Consider the following 17,850-nt stretch of genomic DNA (forward strand, 5'->3'; position numbering starts at 1 on the left):
AAAAAAAAGCCTGTTTTTTTTTTTTTTAAGATTTTATTTATTTATTCGACAGAGAGAGACACAGCAAGAGAGGGAACAGAAGCAGGGGGAGTGGGAGAGGGAGAAGCAGGCTTCCCGCGGAGCAGGGAGCCCAACGCGGGGCTCATTCCCAGGACCCCGGGATCATGACCTGAGCCAAAGGCAGACGCTTAACGACTGAGCCACCCAGGCGCCCCCAAAAAGCCTGTTTTTTAATAACATTTTCCTGTAGTTAAAGCTTCTATATCCGTGTTTGCATCCCTGCATGGTATTCCTTACACTGGATAGACTGTAATGAATGGAATGTCCTCGCATTGCAAATGGTTCAGTTTTTTCCCCAATAGCTTTGCTATCCTCTGGGTGCAGAGTAGTTGAAAAAACCAATTTGTTGTTTTGTTTCCCCTTTGTAGAAGAATATGAAGGGGTGCGGGTTCTTTGTACCCCTTCTCCCTGGGTTGGGTTTTAGGTTTTTGCTCTCCCTCTTTTCTAAAGGGAAACCAAAAGCCTGAGCTCCTTAGTGGCAGGGGCGTGAGGATGCTTTTGTTTGGGTAAGATTCACTTTATTGAGGGGATTATGCAAAGTGGCTTTGTCTGGGGAGGAGCTGAGGTTTATAAATGGGGGGGTCACAGAATGTGTGCCTGGCTAGGCACTGGGAATGGTGGCTGGGGGGCTGGCTTTGGGCAGGGGGCTCTCAGCCTTGGCAAGCGTCCCCACCGCCCCGCAAGGCTTGGAAGCAGGGGGCATGACCAGAAGAGGCTCTGCCAACTTGGACAAAGAAACCCTCCATCTCCACCAAGACTGGGCTCAATGGAAGATTCCTGATTCCTTTGACTGGAGTCTCTCGGGAGAGGAATCTCCCCAAACAGCCAAGATTGATTTCCCACCTTCCTGGCATGATTGGGTGCGAATGCTGTTCTCTTCATTTTAATTTGAAAGTTATAAAGTGATACTGATATTTCTTGCATATCCAAGTCCCCATGGTAAGAAATTGACTCCATGACGAAAATTTCAGTGAACATCTTTGCAGGAATCTGCAATTATCTCCTGCAGATGCAATTCTAAAAGTGGGAAACCTGGGTCAAAAAGGATGTGCATTTTTAAAGGCCTTTTAAATTAACCCCCAGAAAGTGTTGAGTGCATGTCCACACCCATTGGTGTGATTAGGGAATGCTCATTTTCCACATAGCAGCTTCTGGTCCCTCTCAGCCGTGGAATCCTGAAGCCTCCTGCCTTGGCCTTGGAGAAAGTTTCCAACTGAGACAGCAGTTTGGTTTTCTAGAAGGAACTCCCTGGAATCCTTTCTCAGCTGGGGTTCCATGAGAGAAGAAAGCCATATAGAAAATGATTTGAGTGGCTACTCCTATTCTCCCAAGGTTGGTAAGTAGCTAGACCTATTCTACATTCGTGGGGAAGGAGTTAATTCAGTGCTCACAAGGTCTGCCTTGGGGCTTCTGGGCTTAATTCTGTCCTGGAGGGGGACCCAGTTGGGAAAGGCTGCTAGAGCCCTGCCATCCCTGGCCCTTGGCTGCATCCCCAGAAGGCTTTTCCTTGGCCATACGGGGAGCAAGTGTGCAGGTGAACGCCTTCTTTGCGAGCTATACAGCGTCTGCTGCCCTCACCCCGCCCCCGCCCCGCAGAGCACAAGCGTTATGGTGAACAGTCAGAACTCTTTTTTTTTTTTTTAATGGGGTTTCTTTAGCAATTTATAATTCCCTTTAGAACTTGGAAGACTTCTGATTTCTTTATTTTCATTCAGTGCTATGTGCTAGCAACCCCCCTCCCCTCAATTTCCATCTTGGTTTCCTTGCTCCCCACCCCTGCACACTCTGAGTCAGGCAGCTACCTCCCTTCTATGGAAAGCCACATTAGAGAAGGCCATGCCCTTAGTGCCATCAGTGCCTGGGTCCACTCGAGTCCCCTGAGACCTTTCACTGTTTTTTGGTTTTTTTTTTTTTTTTTTTTGCCACTCAAAGCCTTTTCCAGTCCCCATCTTGTGCTGTGCGGGGTCTAGAAGGATTTGGCTTTTTTCACTGCTCACTGTTGCAAATGCCTGACATCTTTCTGTTCTCCTTCATTTGTGCCTAAAAACCAGCCACATCATTCCTGAGTGTAGCTCTTTCCTGTAAGACCTTGTCAAAGCCAGCAAGTAACAACCGACACAAACCGCTCCTGCTCTGTCTTCCATCCTCTTCTGTGAGATCAGGACGCACCTGGTCTGCCTTTTCAGGGGGCAGGAGACGGGCTTTCTGAATGCTTTGCCTCCGTGTAACATGGAAATCCAGCCTCCTGACCCATCACGTGCGTCCTCTCTCCACTGCCTGCTCAGCCAACCCCACCTTCAGTGATGGAATCTCAGTGGCAGGAAGAGCCTCAGATCTCAGTGGCTTAATACTGTGACTGTCTTCTTTGCTCACGCAAACTTCCAAGTGCGCTTTCATGGTTAGGAGGCTCTCCTGGCTGGCTTAGCTCTCCTGCTGCTGCTGATCATTAAAATGGTAAGACCAAATATGAACTCTCTCTCCTCCCTCCCTCCCTTCTTCCCTCCCTCCCTCCTTCCCTCCTTTACTTCTTTCCTCTCTTCGTTCTTCCTCTTTCCTTCCTTTCTCTCTCTCTTCCATTTGACAGAAACTGCTTTCAGGCCACTTGAAATCAAAATGTTCTAGCCCTCACCTTTAGCTGTGTGACTTTGACAAGCCATCTGTTCTCCCACAGCCTCAGTTTACTCATCTGTCCAATGAGAGTCTCCAGTAGGCATTCTATCATATTCCCTACAAACATTCCAACAGGGAAGGACACTATGATTCTAGAAATAGGATTTCTTTTCTCTTTTCTCTCCACTCAATCCTGTAAAGACTCCTAGAATTCTGGGAAAGAATTAGCAACACTGAAAGTTATGAAGGCTGGATTTCCCCCTGGCTACAGCTGCCTGCTTTCTGTGGTGTGAATGGGACGTGGTGCTGGACTTACACCACGCTCAGATCTGTAAGAGCAGCTGTAAATCCTTGCCCTGAATTTTGAACCAAGCATAAATATGTGTGTCAGACCAACTCCCTTGCCCATGCAAGCTGCTGTTTATCAGTTTATAAAGCAAATTTCATCTTCTGTTTACCACACCTTTAAAACCATGTATTCACTTCTATAGAAATGAGATATATTACCTACCCAGAAATCTGCTGCATTATTTAAAGAGCAATCACATATCTGTCTTACCTCTAGTATTTGAGGGTAAACCCCTGAGAGCAGAGACTGGTACGGAGTATAATTTTCATCCTCTCTAGGACCTGGGATATGGGGACAGCCTGGGGACATACTTGTTAGGGAGGAAGCCTGGTTATGTTAGCCCTTGGCTTTCCCTGGTTTCTCTTTATTCAGTCTGACCATTCTTGACTCTCTCCACCTACTTACCAACTACGTACCATTCTGCCAAGTCTGTGCTTGTGGGAGATGTCTCACGTGGGAACAACCTAGGGATCTGAAGATCCCAAACCAGTATGACAGACCAGGCATGGGAATGGGGAGAGCATTCTTAAGAGGCCATAATATTGCAGTCTCCCTGTGATACCCAGCAAGAGTAGCACCCACGATACCTGAGCCCAAGTGGAAATAACGGTGACTTTCTGTACAAGTTGAGAAGATGATGGGAACGTGCAGTCTGGGAAGATGCCAGAAAGCTGGACCACTTGTAGATAAATAATAGCTCTTTCCTTCTTTACTGCTTGGAAATCGATCAAGAATCCTCATGTTTTATTCTGATAAAGAAGCCTCTGCTACTGTTGAATATCCTACGAAGGTAGCTTCATAGACCAAACAACTTCTAGTTGTTCTACAGTCAGCTAGGTCTGGGTTGGAGTCTTGGCTCTGCTTTTACTGACTAGTGGGATCCTGGACAAGTTACTTTGTCTCTCTGAATCTCTGTTTCCTCACCTGTAAGATGGGGAATAGGAGGGTTGTTGTAAGAATTAAAATGTATTTAAAGCACTTAGCTTGATATCTGGAACAATGGGAAGTCATGTGTTAAGGTTCCTTTTAAGTACATGAGAAAACACGCAGGCTCAGGATCGTTGGACAATAGGAAATTCCCAAGGAAGTACAGAGCTTTACAGCTTACAGTATGCTCTCATTCTCATGGTCTCTGCTGATCCCCACGAAGGCCCTGTTATTAGGGTTAGCATGAATTTAAAGTCTTTGGGTGGCTTACCTGAAATTATTCACTGAGTAGGAAAGCATCAGGAACCAGAACCAGAAGCAGAACCAGATATTCTGACCACTTCCCTGTCCTCATCATTCCCTGGAAATCATGATGTCCAGATTGTACATGTAATTTAATATCAGCCTGTGTTTTTCAGCTTTAGATCTGAAAAATGTTCTACTTCTCAAGATAATGACAGAAGCCTGTAAAAGCCAGCTGGCCAAATTATAAAATTATGTTTATGTTTTGTTACTAATAGTTATCAAAATTTTTTTGTTATTTATTCTATAGTAGTGGCACATATAATTTATTCCATCTAGATGACCACCAGATGCTACCGTAGTGAAAATTTTCAGAATTTGTCTGTTTTTTTCCACTTTCCCCCTAAATTCCTTAGACCAGGGGTAGAGAAACTCCAATCTTACTTGGTTATAAACAAGTTTAAGAAACAAATGTTCTATCTCTCATGCTCCATCTCAATTATCTTCAACAAACATAATCATATCTGCATCTAAGAGAAACTTCCTTGTCCTGAAAAGGCACAAGCATTCAAGTTGTTGGCACTGGAGGGATATGGCAGGTCATCTCCACTTGGGGGTATGGGTCCCAGAGAGGGGGTATCAGGTCCAGAACTCCCGACTCCCATTTCTTTATTATTTCCACCACAACAAGCTGTGGGATTCTCTTAGATCTTAAGTAAGAGATGGGTGTAAACAGTAGGGCAAGGAAACCGAAGGAAACTTTTGAGAGATGCTTAAGAGTTGGGGGCAAGTAGAGAAGACAGTAGACAAGGAAGGATGAGCAGCCTGTTAGCCGTTGAAATGTTTACCCCAGGAGCTGGGGATGATAAGAGGGTTATATTAGGGTTATTCGGAATAATAGCTGTCCAAAGTCCTGGGCACAAGCAAAGGAATGTGGAAAGGAAGTTAATCATGTTTTCTTCCTATTAATGGTTAATGGATATTTTAAGAAAACTTAAAATGCTCCTTCCCCATCCATCTCAGGATGTCTGTCTGTCCAGTGCAAAGATCTTGTGTTCCTGGTCAAGCACAGCACATGGCACGTCGTGAGAACTCAGGAATACTCGTGGGCTGAATATAATCTCTTCACAGGTAGGGCTCACAATGGCCTCCGGTGTTCAAAGGGAACAACAGTCATATTAATGTGATTAAATAAGCCTAAGCACTTCAAAGCCGTATACATTTATTTGGCTAATTCATAGCCTAGGGTTTCTATGTTAATTGTTTGAGTCCCCTGGAATAAATACCTCAACCAAGAGGGTTCAAAACAACTATGGAGCAAAATGATTCTAAAGGAACTCAATTTTGAAATAAAGTCATATTTGTTTTTATCTGAATATTAAAACAATCCTGAAAATGCCATGAATGGGCGTCCCCTTTGTGCCCCTGCAAATACTGTTCCCTTGCCTACAATTACTGCGTCTTCAGCCACCCATTCTGGCCTCCTCGCCTGAGAAACTCACACTGTTGCTTCCGGAGATAGTTGCTTTCTCCGTCCTGTTGCTGCTGTACAATATTTGTTTTTACGAAAACACTTACATCACATATTATTTGCTTTCGTTTGGTCTCTTCCGCTGATTACAAGTTCCTTAAGGACAACTCCTTCAGTTACAAATGAACTCAGACTCCTTCCGAGGACCTAGTACAGTTCCCAGATTTTAGAGATATAATCATGTTTTATAGACTTAATCAAGGAATTTAGATGAAGTTGGCTGATTTTCCTTCCTCTTCCTGTGACATGGTGGAATGAGCACTAACACTGGAGTTGTAAACCTGGTGTTCTATGGTTTATGCTTATGACTTAGGGCATGTGCCTTGGACCCTCCACATTGATGAGCCTCTCATTTGCAGACAACAGAATCCTCTCCACTTGGTCTAGAAAAACAAGATATAGTTCACAACATCAGTTCACAACATCAGGGGGAGAATGGAAGAGACTTGAGCTTCTTGGAACATCTCCAAAAACCACAACACTGAACAGAGCCAACAAGGGAGAGTCCTCCTCTACCTGGTTGGGAGGCTGCCCAGTCTAGAAGTTTCCACCACAGCTTCCTGCTCTGGAATGACACTCTGCTGCTTAACTTGGCTCTTGGAAAATGAGCACCTTGAACCTTGCCTCTTTCCCCACTTGTAAATTCATCTGGATGGTGTGGCCAAAACCATGTAGGCCTCTAGCCTAACAGAGTCTGGGAGGTGGTTTTAGCTTTCAGACTTTGACTCGGGAGACCTACGAAGAGTGGGGTGGGATGGAAATCCAGTGAGGCCACCGTGGAATCTGCCACTCAGCACCTCATCCCTAGGAGCACAACAGGTATAAAAACCACGGTGGTGATAGTTGACCTTCAGTTGAGCACTTAGCCTGCACCACGTGCTCCTGGACATCCTTTCCAGTCTTTATCCGCCTAATCCTCTAACACATTGTGTACATTATTATAACTTCATTTCAGAGATGCAGAAGTAGAGGTTCAAAACAGCTAAGTAACTTGCCCAAAGTCACGATGCTGTCAACAGCAGAGGCAGAGTGTGAACCTATGTTCTTAGCTACCTCTCCTCTCAACTGCAGAGGATTATCCAATCCTTCATATAAGAACAAGCATGTCACATTGCCTTGTCACCTGTGAAGAATCCTGCCGAACATGTTTTAACATTTTTCTCAACCATGTAGTTGAGAATCATTATCCCCATTTCACAGAGGAAATGACTGAGGCCCTAGGAGCACAGCCATGGAGATGGTTTTCTCGGGCCTGGGTCCCTGGTCCTCAGTCATGTGTCCTCTTCTGCATCATATATTTAGTAATGGTCACAGAGACTCCAGAAGGAAAATGCAAGGGTCACGGACCTGTGGCTCCCCATGCCTCTTCCCCCTGAGGCTGTGTGTGGACCACTCTGTGTCACACGAAGTGAGAAACACTAACTCTGAAAGCTGAATTGTTTAGTAAAGGGAGGGAGACGAGGACACATACTTCAGCTTTTAGAGATCTATGGTATGATGAAACCCACATAAAAGAATCACAGTTTGTAGAAATATTAACAAAAGCTTTCGGGCACAAATTACAGCCTATGCAATAATACAGTAGAGACTTTTAAATTGAATACTGTCATTGTTAAGAGAGTAGAGCTCCTGCGCCTAGAATCAGATATGGTGGGATATTTTCAATTAATGCGAGGACTAAAGAATATAGTTTCGGTGCATTGAGTTGAAGAAAAGTGCCAAATAAAATAACATTTCATACCAATAATTGATATAAGAACTAAAACATTAATATATAGTTTAAAGCATCAAGATGACATGTAATAATTTCCAGGCTTTTTATTAAAACTAACTCTAATTTTGACTCTGTCTTTAAAAGTTTTGACTTTAAATAATACGATGCATTACCAAGCTCAGGACCGAAAGCTGAGCTGCCCAGTGACACTGTAGCAATGACCAAACTGTAAGGAATTAACATGGATGTTTAACCAATTCCATATTTTTTTCTTCTGCCGTGATGGCATTAAATGCTTGCTGGAACCATTTTCTGTTACTGTATTTATTGTCGAAGAAGTGCTTCTGCCCATACATTTCAGCCATGCACTGTTGACTCTTTCAGCGATGCCTCCTACGTCTTCACGGGCTAGAATCTGGAAATCTCTGGTCTGTTTACCTACATCAGAGGTTTGAACAAAGTTTTGTTTGTTGTGCATTTAGCAGCAGAAGTGCTTCTGTTCTCAGAGAAGAAATCCTACCTAGAAACAGTGGTTCCGGGCAGCCTGAGGGGTAGATATGGGGACTGTGAGGGTGAATGTACACTTGGGTTTGCGTGTTTGCTCTTGGACTTGTGAACTCCAGGACTCGGGCAGGAGAGCTAGTTCTCTGGCTTCCCCCTTCTTTCTTTCTTTACTCTTGTGTGGTCTTAGGGAAATCCCTTGACTGCATTGAAGCTCACTTTCCTCATCTGTAAAAGGGGTAAATGTTAGTACTCTGCTCGCTGGGTTGTTAGAAGGACAGGAGACAGGGGCGCCCAGAAAGCTCACAGCACAGCACCTGCTTCCCCCTGTCCCTGAGGGGGATCGGTCCCTGCTCCCTCTACTCTTCATTTCTAACCCCACTGACTAATAAACACTTTGGGATTTTAGCTTTCCCAGAACTGGCCCACCCGTCTGAGACTTCCACTGGAGTACCAGACACCTGTCGGCATCCATGGCCCCATCTTTGGCCAGCATTCCTCCATTTTCTCTTAGCCATAGTGGGATTGCAAAAGCAGGAGTCCTAGGGAGCAGGTGGGAACCTGACCCTCACAAGGCTGCTTAGGTGTTTTCTCCTGGGCATTACTTGAAAGAAGACAGCTGGAACCTATTCATTCACACAAGAGTCCTTAGACTATTCCTATTAATGCTTCTGGCATTGGAGGCTGTTTCTGGGACTCGCATGCAGGCCTCCAGCTCTCCTTGGCTCTCAGCATTACCATCCAAGCAGGGAACAGACTGGTTGCTCTGGCCTTTCCCACCCACCTGGTACGGCCAGACTCTAGAAGACCAGAGGCAGGCGGGAATGCCCCTGGACTCGGAGCCTGCTCACCAGCATCCAGCCCTGTTACTTGCCCTTCTAGAAGTCTCTCTCCACTACCTGTCTTTCTAGTTTTCTTTTCTTTTCCACAGAAAAACTCTTGCCTGATTTCCCTCCTTTATGGACATTTCCCTCTGCAGCACCTGTCTGCCCCACCTCATGCATTACAAGCAACATATATTAGAAATGCATGTTTCTTGGAATAAAACTTTTGAAGACACATTAGCACAGAACCTAATAAGATATGTTGTCAGTGAACTATTTTCACTGCATCCTTTATTATTTTAGATTTTTTTTTTTTTAATGAGCAGCCTTCTTGCACTAAGCCCCACCTCACTCTGCTCCTGGAACAGAATGTCACACCATGTAACTGGGGCTTTAGCCTCGAACCATGGGGCACCTTCTGTTCTTAGAAATATTCAGCTGTATTCTCATTCGCCACCCTGCCCCCACTCCTTTGGTTAACTATTAGTCATGCAGAGCACCTTTTTGTTTGTCTTGTTTTAAAGATTTTTATTTATTCATTTGAGAGACAGAGAGAGAGACAGAGAAAGAGAAAGAGAGCATGACCAGAGGGAGAAGCAGGCTTCCCGCGGAGCAGGGAGCCCGATGTGGGGCTCGATCTCAGGGCCCGGGGATCATGACCTGAGCTGAAGGCAGACGCTTAATGACTGAGCCAACCAGGCACCCCATTTGTTTTGTTTTAATGAGCTGCCATCGTGTATATCTCCCACAGTGGGAAGCTTCTGGCCTCTGCCTCGGTGGTCCTTCCTCCTCCATCCACGTTGGCTTGTGACGTCATTCCAGGCAAAAGGATTCAGTCGGGGAAACATTAACCTGTTTGAGTGCGTGTGTTTCAAAGTCACTTTGGAAAAAGGAGGTTTGTTATGGCATCTACTGTCATGGAAAACACACAGCATGTTATGGCGATTTCAAAAAACCTTTTTAATATTTCCCCTGGAATATTAACCTGTTTACAGCTCACTTAAAATCAATAATTAAAATACCAGTGTGCAAGTAAAAGTCTTCCAATCTTCACAGTCTTTCTCTGCAGACACCACTTATCGATAATCATCAATCACCACTCAGTCTTGAAGGAATCATTCATTTACTTTTTGTCGTCCTCACAAGGGGTTAGGGCCACATGCTCACACACAACAGGCACCAAAAGGAAGGGGCCAAAGATGCGTAGAAAAAGCTAACTCTGGTGAGTAAAGCAGGAGGCTGCAAACATATTATGCAAGAAGTTTCTAGAAGACACTATAGATTGCTTGTTCCCGACCACTCACAAACCCTGTTTTCCCTCCCTGCCCCTGCGCAGGATGCTGTGGAGCTCGAATGTCTTCTCAGCCACCCTTGTGCCAAAGATCACCATGCGACGTGCTCTGGCCGGGGAGATGTCTTCTGCTGGGACTTTCCATTTCTTTGCTGCCATTTTCAATTTTTCATCTGTTTCAAGTGTGTCCCTAAATACTCATCGAAGCATTTTTATCATGCTTTAAAGTCTCTGTCAGGGGGTGCCTGGGTGGCTCAGTCAATTAAGCATCTGCCTTTGGCTTAGGTCATGATCCCAGGGTCCTGAGATTGAGTTCCGCATCGTGATCCCTACTCAGTGGGGGGACTGCTTCTCCCTCTGCCTGAGCTCCCCCTACTTGTGTTCTGTCAAATAAATGAATAAAATATTTAAAAAAAAATTAAAAAAATAATAAAAAATATACTCTGTCAGATAATCTTAAAATCTCTTTCATGTCAGAGTTGCCACGTCTCAATTGTCTGTTTTTGTTTTTGCTTTTCTTAAATTCACGTGGAGATATTCCTGGGTGTAGGTATGACAAATGACTTGTGATGGAGGCCTGGACATTTTTGTATAACCATGGTCCAAGGCTTCAGGTCTTATTTAATTCTGCTTCGGTTGTCTTTTCTCAACACCATTCTGACAGGGATGGGGGAACTTCTTGTTACAGTCAGGTGAAGGAAGGGGTTCGGGGTCCCCCACTACCTCTGATGACACCCCATGCTTGTGGAGGGCTCCTCCTTACTGTCAGACGAGCATGGCAGTTTTGGGTCCCCACCTGGTCCCCTCTGACACAGTAGAGTTGGAGTGCACGACCAGTCATCAGTGACTCATTTGGCCGTCTCTGACACCATCTGGGGTGTGTGTGTGTGTGTGTGTGAGTGTGTACAAGTGTGTGTGTGTGTGTGTGTGTGTGTTGGGACGCCTTGTTACAACCTTGTGGGGAGGGGCACTGATTTTTCTGTGGTATTTGGCTGGAGGAGAAAGGTTGCTGTCTAAAAGATTTCTGTTTTTCTAAGCTGCCACTTCCTCGATTCTTTGTCAAGAGAGAAAAGGCTTTCTTGGAGCTTTCTGTCTGTGCCTTTGGGAGTTTCCTCGTTGCCAACCTCTTTGGCTCCAAATCTGGACTACATAAGGTGAAAAGAAAACCCAGGGACCTCTCCACTGTTTTGTTCCTAGAGTCCTGAGGTCCCCAGCTGGTCTGTCTTCTTCTGCTCATGTTTCAGAGCCCTCTTATATTTGTTTTAAATACAATGTCCAAGGTTTTTTGTTGTACTTAGCAGGAGGAACAGGGACAAGTGCATCTCCTTCCTGGAAGCAGGAGTGCCTGTGATGTATTCTGAGATTCCAGGGTGGGCTTCTTTTTAAAAGGGAAAGCTCAGCTGGTAGGAACCTTGGCTTTGTGCCCTCTGCCTTTCCATGAACGTGATGCAGATGTTGGAGATGGTCCTAGCCATCCTGTGACCGTACGCATGAAAGGCAGATGGCCACAGGTAACAGAGCTGGAACACACACAGGGGCCCGAGTGGCCATCTTCTGTCAGTTCTTGTTATAAGAAAAGAACAAATCCCTATGTGCTTGTCATTGTTTACAGCCTAATTTAATTCTGTGAGATACAAAGCTCATTTGTTACATGAGTTGGTGAATCAGTTAAGTGGTAATTATCCCAGGGACCTTGTAGTCTCTCTCTCTCTCAACTCTCCCCCCCTTACCACGGTTACCTTTAATTTGTCCATGGGCTCAACACCGTAGGGATATGTTTGAGTTTGGCCAAAATATGCACCCTTTGGTACATTTGCCTTCCTTACACTTTTTCAGTTCCAAGGATAAGTCGTTATAGGTGATGTGAAAATAAAAATAAACAGGCTTTTTATTACTTTAATAAAGAAAAGGGTGAACGAAATGGGTGAAGGGGGTCAAAAGGTGCAAATTTGCAGTGATTAAATAAATAAGTCATGAGGATATAATGTAATATCTCATAGCGACTATAGTTAATGCTGTATTGCATATTTGCTAAGAGAGTAGATCTTAAAAGTTCTCATCATAAGAAAGAACATTGTAACTATGTATGGTGATGGATGTTAATTAGATTATTGGGGTGATCATTTTGCAACGTATACAAATATTGAAGCATTATGTTGTACAACTGAAACTACTATAATGCTGTACGTCAGTGATACCTAATTAAAAAACACTCAAAGATATATTTTAAAAAATGGGAAAGTGTAAAAAAAATGTCATTTTGGATTCAATATTATGAGTAAAAATACCTTTCTTTATCTGTGTAGGTCTTTGTAAGTTATAAAAAGCTTTATATATATGTTATATATATAAAATATATATATAAATATAATATGAGTATTATTTTAATATAAATATAATATAACTTCTAGGTTATAATATACATATATGTGTGTGTATGTATATGTATATACATATACAGTTATAAAACCATATATATATAAACAATATGTATAGTTAAAAAGAAATAATAGGTCCAAAATGGAGTCACTTGTGCTAAGCCCCACATGACTAAACCAAAATTTACCATCTAACCTAATTGCAATTTCCACCTTCCCCACGAATGTAATATTAACCAGTCAGTCTAGAATTTCCTGGTTAGCATCCATGAGGTAATCCACCTAATAGACACTTTTGTCTCCTAAAAGAAGGTGACCTTGTCCAAAATATTCCTTTTTTTTTTTTTGGTTTATGACTTCTGTGTCCTATCCCCTCTCTGCCTTTATTTATTTATTTATTTACTTACTTATATTGAAGATTTTATTTATTCATGAGAGAGAGAGAGAGAGCACAAATGGTGGGGAGGGGCAGAGGGAGAGGGAGAAGCAGACTCCCCACTGAGCAGGGAGCCCAATGTGGGGGCTCTATCCCAGGACCCTGCGATCATGACCTGAGCTAAAGGCAGATGCTTAACCGACTGAGCCACCCAGGTGCACCCCGCCCCCGCCTTTCAAAACCTTTCATTGAGTCCAGCTCATCAGAGCTCCTTTCTCCTAACTAGAAGGGATGCTACCCAATTCATAGGCACTGAATAAAGCCAATCAGCTCTTCAAATGTACTCAGCTTATTTTTGTTATTTAACTATATATAGAAAATTTCATTGGCTCCTCCATAGAGCCCTATGAGGTGGTCACTGATATTTCCCCCACTTTGAAGGTGAAACAATCATGATTCCCACAGGTAAAGCAATTTCCCCAAGGTCTAACAGCTCATGGATGATGGAGGCACTGTCTCAAACTCAGACCCCTTTGACTCTGAAAGCAGCACTCCTCCCACTGGACATACTGTTTCCAAATATCACCCTTTACAATATTTGAGAAGAGGTATTCTGACAGACAAGGGAGAATTTTGGGTATAAAAATATAGTCAGAGCCTTGAAAGTATCCTTGATAAATCAGTACTGAGATGTCATATAGAGCGGGGTTGGCAAACTTTTTCTGTGAAGGGCCAGATAATAAATATTTTAGGCTTTGTGGGCCATACGGTCTGTGTTGCATATTCTTCTGTTTTGTTTTTTTAACCGATTTAAAAAAAAGGTAAAAATCGTTTTTAGCTCACAGGCTATATGAAAACAGGCTGCCAGCTCAATCTGGCTGTGGGTCTGCTAGACCACTGAGCCATCACAGACAGCAGAGCCTGTCCTTCCCGGCTTTGTGCAGCAAGAGTTTGCCTGGCTGGGATGGCCCGTGGGTCTTCACTCCATTGGAAACCAGTCCTTTCCATCTCTTATCTGCATGGAGGAGGCAGGGGGTCTAATGTGGGGTAAACGAAGAGAGTGTCGAGCAGGCCCCTGAACATGGGACTTTGGCTAACTCACTCAACTTCTGTGTTGAACACCTGTTGGTCAAACACAACTGAGTCATATATTATCCTAACATGTGGACTAATGGTTTCCTACCTTTCTTCACTAGGGCCCATTTCTCAGTTCTCACCAAGATATGTCCTTTAGGTATTACTAGATTTGAGAACTGGGCCAATTCTAGGAATGCTTTACCATCTGGTGGTAATGTGGATGCTCATTGTCGAGAGAGGCAGCATGGCTCAAGCTTTGCTCGTGGGTGGCCCTAGTTCTGCCCTTACTAGCTGGCTAACTGGTGAGATTCCTTGCATGTTTTTGCTTCCAGTTTGCTCACTTGCAAAAATAAAAATGTGGAGATGGGTCATCTATAACTCTTTCTACTTTAGGACAAAAACATATGGACTCAAAAGGTAGAAAACAATAGTTTTGTGCTATTGAGATTGTGTTTGGAAATGCAGTGTGGAGAATTAAGAAAATATTCAGACAACTCAATTTCAGTTTTCTTCCAATTTTCTTGGTAATTCTTATTAGCTGCATAGTTACCATTATTTCCCATTTCTTTGCTATGGAGAGGGGAATGTGAACTTTATACCCAAATATGAATCTTTCATTAAAGAAGTCAAATTTGGAATATTTCTTCCCATTTCTGATGGCCAATATGAGACATTAGTGTCGCTGGGAAACGTAAGGGGAAATTTTTGGGAAATAATTGAGCAATATTATTGAGTATTGAGTCTTAAAAATGCTCCTATCTTTTGATCCTATAAGTCCTCATCTATTGATCTATTTTAAGGACATAGTCATTAATGCTGACAAACGTATGCACAAATATATACATTGTAGCATTATTTACATAGATGTTGGGGAAATCTTTAACTGCAAGGAAATTGCTAAAACATTATGGTACTTCTACTCAGTGAACATTATAGTATGAAGATGTATAAAACCACCAATACGCTTTTCATGCAACAAATGACAACCAGCAAACTACAAAAATTGAGTGCACTTGCTTGTAACTGTACAAAAGGAAACCTGCTACCAGTTGATGTGCATTCAGTGATCTGCTACGTGCTTTCTAATTATCCCATTAAATACCTGCAGCATCCCGAGGCAGGTAACATTATTCCCATTTTCCAGTTGAAGAAACTGACACTGAGAAAAATTGAGTGATTTGTTAAGTTCACAGAGACAGGAAGTGGCAGAGCGTGGGTTTGAACTCTGGTCGCTCTCTGATTCTAAAGCTTTGGTTATATGACCTCTTATAAATTACTTTATAATGTCACAGACGCTGGTGTTATACGAAAACAAGGAATCATGGATCACTACATCAAAAACTAATGATGTATGGTGACTAACATAACATAATAAAATAAAATTTAAAAAATAAAATAAAGATTTTTATTAAAAAAATAAAAATAAAATGTCACGAACGTTAATAAAGCAAAATCTAAGGGGCTGTGCCTGAGCTCCTCCCCCCTTGGCTGAAATGTCACTGAATTGCAAGGCTGGATGAATGGCTCAGGGATTGGGGGGCGCTCATGATGCAATCCCAGTGCCCCCAGTCCTCTAAATGGAAAGAAGGCCTCCCCTGGCTCTTCTCCAAAGAGCAATGGCATTCTGCCCCCAGGAAGGGACCGGGTGGCTTACTCCATGACCACTGTGGGAACAAATTGCTAGTCTTTGGAAAGCTCTTGGCCTTGAAGGATCACTGGGGAAGGGAGCGGTTCCAGCTTGCACACTTACACCAGAGTGCCTTGCCTCCTCCTTTGTTCCTTCTTTTTCTTACCATCTGCATGTGGATGTAATAAAAGTGTGCTGGGTCGCTGGGCTCTTGGAGAAGAGGAAGAGCGTGATGGTATAATTGAGCTGTTACTCCCTGTCTCTCCGGCACACATTAGCTGAATAAAACATATAGTCAATAAAACACAACAAAACAATAAAACTAAGCCCTTTGGTGCTCTCTTATTGGGTGTTACGCAACCCAGAAACCTCTGGCCATAAAACGGAGAATGAGGGAAACTTTACACTTGCAAGAACAAAGACACTCAGGCACTAGGTTGCAAATGGCTCACTAAGGCCGAGTCCTGTTCACCGAGCACCTGGAAGCAGTTAGCTTTGAAAGCAGCGCACGCTGCGGCTGAGGCGTTCACAGGCCCTCTGTGAGACCTTGTTAGGAACATGTATGGAAATGTGCTTTTCATTAGGGTAGTCATTGATCCTACCAACAAAGATACTTTTCTTTTCGATGATAAATTTATTAGCCATGGGCAGAGGGATCACTTGCAACCCTTCTTCTGGGGGTGGGTGATGCGGGGACTCGGAGCACAGGACAGTCATATAGGTGCCAATGCCTCAAGGCTGTGATTTAAGAAAGTGGTCTCTTTTGACCAGTGGAAAACTGCAAACCAAGCCTCAGCACTTTCCTAGTCTGGTTAAGACCAAAAGAAAACTGGAAGTTTTTATGGTCGGTGCCTTGCTAGGACTTGTTGAAAAGTAGGCCAGTGCAATTTGTCTATTTTGGGTTTCAGAAACATTTGTTCTTCCCACAAGAGGTATTTTAAATACCTTCAGGACTAAGATTGCAGCCCCAAACAATTCATTATTATTATATATATTTTTTTGCCTAATTTTAAAGCAAGTGTTGAAGACGACGCTGACAATGGATAGTAAGTCCCACTTCGAGCCTCAGTGGTGTGCCCATCACTAGAGTTCAAACACGCCGCTGTTGGTCTGGGGTCTACAGGGTGGACCAGGGCAAACTGATGGGCGTGAGGCATCGAGGAGCCCCCTGGCACAGAATGCACCCTAAGGGAAGAGAATCAGATTTAAAGAAAGAGGACAGCCTTGGCCAAGTAACCAAAATTGAGTCATCAGTGAGGAAGGACCATTCTGAGTCAAGCCTGCTATATTTTTACTTAGACTTGTCCCCCACCCTCTGCTGGATTCACTCAGTGGAGTGCTGGGTGGCATGTGGAGTGCTGGTTCAATCCAAACTCCACAAGACACTGGGGCATAAACAGATCTGAGCATGCAGCACAGTCGGCAGGGAGCGAGTGTTCTTCTTCGTGGGTGCTGGTGCGTCTGGGTACACTCAGCAGATGGCACATGGTGACATACGGGATATTCTGTAAATATGTGTGCGAAACGTCCAGGGTTCCCCCAAATTAATTGGGCATGTTTGGGTGTGCGAATGTATGTATGATGTTTGTGGGGGCGGGGTGGGTAGAATCACTGTGGTTACAACCCTGCGCTAGTGGGGCGGGTGGTGGAAGAGGGAAGAACCACAGAGTGTGTTTTCTTTCTTTAACGTTAGTGTTATTTAGAATTGTAGGCACTTGGGAAAGAGACGTATGGGTATTTCACCAAGGTGTCAAAATCATTTAAGCATGGATAAATAGGCTGTGGTCTTTGTTGACCCTGTTCTGATGGGTTTATCTCATTGCTGAACTTCACATTTTAAGATATTGCTTGCACACAGGCATCTGATGTACCCACAATCCCCAAATGGTTTTAAAGGATTTGCTTCTCCACAGTCCTGTGCCACAGGAATGTGTGGGAAATGTCTGTCCCGTAAGAAGGATCAAAGTATTTGAACTATTATATCACACAGAGAGATGGCTGGTGTCACCTCCTGACTTCCATTTCACACACACGGAAGTCATGAATTATGTTTCCTATGTGGTAGCTGATCATGTAGGGTGAGTTGTCACTTTGTAATACTCTTCGAAGTCATTTCTCCTGATTTCCTCCCTGTCCACTCTGAATGAAAGGAGACACAGTTGGCCTGCTTGTGCAAGTCATTTCTCCTTAGTGCTTGGACAAACTGTCTGTTACTGCGTCAACACGCTGCTCCGTAGAAATGCTCTTGCGGCACAGGCAGGCAATGGCAGTGCAAACCACTGGCCAGGTTTTTTTTTTTTTATTCTTGAGATTCTAGACTCCTGAGTCCCTAATCTGTATTA

This window comes from Leptonychotes weddellii, chromosome 9, assembly GCF_054177405.1.
Source record: "Leptonychotes weddellii isolate Sample4059 chromosome 9, ASM5417740v2, whole genome shotgun sequence".
Lineage (NCBI taxonomy): Eukaryota > Metazoa > Chordata > Mammalia > Carnivora > Phocidae > Leptonychotes > Leptonychotes weddellii.